The sequence below is a fragment of the Palaemon carinicauda genome, chromosome 34 (genome assembly GCF_036898095.1).
Source record: "Palaemon carinicauda isolate YSFRI2023 chromosome 34, ASM3689809v2, whole genome shotgun sequence".
NCBI lineage: Eukaryota > Metazoa > Arthropoda > Malacostraca > Decapoda > Palaemonidae > Palaemon > Palaemon carinicauda.
In genome coordinates, this window is record NC_090758.1 from 75,396,656 (window position 1) to 75,399,155 (window position 2,500).

Genomic DNA, 2,500 nt, shown 5'->3' on the forward strand with positions numbered 1-2,500 from the left:
AGAGAGAGAGAGAGAGAGAGAGAGGGCGAAGCACAAGAAATACAGGAACGAAATGAGTCGTCATAGGAAATTTAATCTTCCAAAGAAAAAACGAAAAAAAAAAATCATTCCTTTTTCTCCCTCATGAAATTATCAGACCACTTCACAACTCTTATTAAGGACCCGTTTTGGAAATTGGCTCAGGAATTGGCTAATAAATTTGCTCAGGAATTGCCTAATAAATTGGCTCGGGAATTGGCTAATAAATTGGCTCGGGAATTGGCTAATAAATTGACTCGGGAATTAGCTAATAAATTGGATCGGGAATTGGCTCGGGAATTGGCTAATAAATTGGCTCGGGAATTAGCTAATAAATTGGCTCAGGAATTGTTTAATAAATTGGCTCAGGAATTGGTTCAGGAATTGGCTACAAATTGGTTCAGGAATTGGCTAATAAATTGGCTAATGAATTGGTTCAGGAATTGGCTCGGGGATTGGCTAATAAATTGGTTCAGGAATTGGCTAATAAATTGGCTAATAAATTGGTTTAGGAATTGGCTAATAAATTGGTTCAGGAATTGGCTAATAAATTGGCTCAGGAATTGGCTAATAAATTGGCTCGGGTATTGGCTACTAAATTGATTCAGGAATTGGCTAATAAATTGGTTCAGGAATTGATTAATAAATTGGCTCAGAAATTGGTTCAGGAATTGGCTACAAATTGGTTCAGGAATTGGCTAATAAATTGGTTCAGCAATTGGCTAATAAATTGGTTCAGGAATTGGCTCGGGTATTGGCTACTAAATTGGTTCAGGAATTGGCTAATAAATTGGTTCAGGAATTGGCTAATAAATTGGCTCGGGAATTGGCTGATAAATTGGATTAGGAATTGGCCGAGACATACCTCATTATACATTAACTTCTGGGTAAATAATTAAACTAGTGTACACGACCCGTCAAAAATGACGTCTATATATTTAGATAGATATTCAAACACACGCACAGATTCAACATTTTCCAACCCCCCCTTCCCCCTTTCCTAACTACAACATGGCAGTTTCGGCTATTTATTGGAGCGTGGTTTCCGAGTGTACCTCTCAGGGTACCTCCCTTCAACTAGGCATGACTAATCCTTCTCTCCCTGAGCGTGACAGGAATATATATATATATATATATATATATACATATATATATGTATATATATATATTATGTAGGGCAGCTTATTATTATTGTTATTATTATTATTATTATTATTATTATTATTATTATTATTATTATTATTATTATTATTATTATTATTCTATGAACAAAATACCCCAAAACACGAGAGAGAAAATATAAATTAAACATCAACAAAGATAATTGAATCAAAATGTATAATTCCCAACAATAAGAACGAGGTGGGAATAAGGAAGATGATAATAAGGGGGAAGAGAATAAGAGAGGACAGAGAGAGAGGGGAAGAAAGTAGAAAAGGAAGCAGGAATATGTCAAGGAAAATCTGCAGAAACATCAAGACGATGGTAATTTTCGTCGAAGTCGAGGATATAGTCTTTCGAGGTTCAGCGTTAAGGACTTTCCTGATCGCCTTTAAAATTTCACAAGTTTATCTCTTTATAACAATGTATTTAAGCTCTTAATTACAACGTATTTAAGCGTAAAATTAATAGGAATCTAATATTTATAACGTAATTATCCTTATCTTAATTGTAATCAGTCATTAAGATAAAAATTCATTCATAAAAGTATAGACGATTTGTTTGTTTACATTTCCAAGAGCGTTCGATTACGATTGAAAAAAAAATCCGTACTTTCAGATCGTCCTCCCATCTACAGGAGTTTATCTCTTTATAACAACGTATTTAAGCGTTAAATTAAGATATACATAACATTTATAACGTAATTAACTTCCTAGTAAATGGAATCAGTTGTAAATATAACAATTCATTCATAAAAATATGAACTAATGGTTTGTTTACATTTTCAGCGCGTTCGATTCCAACAGAAAAAAACTAAGATTTTTTTTATTTGCATTTTCAGAGTCGTTGGATTAGACAAGAAATATTTCGTTAGTTATCTGTACGTTTTTTTTTTTATTGTCTTTCAATTTGACCAGTTTTTTATTGGGTCTTTTAAGTGCTTGTTTTTATAGACCCAAATATTTCTGGGGATTTAACGATTATTGAAGGAAAAAGGAAGATTTTTCGTTTTTGCTGAAATTACAAGATGTTAATTTAATGGAGTTGGTACAGCATTTATATTTATCTATCCCAATATATATATATATATATATATATATATTGATTTTTTTAACCCCTCTCTCTCTCTCTCTCTCTCTCTCTCTCATCCTCGCCGACTCTCTCTCTCTCTCTCTCTCTCTCTCTCTCAAGACTTTTCAATTTAAAAAAAAATCTTTGTTTCTCACTAAGCCTTTTCAATGTTTTCATTCAACTCTCTCTCTCTCTCTCTCTCTCTCTCTCTCTCTCTCAGCCATCTTAAATATTCATTAAACCTTCTTTT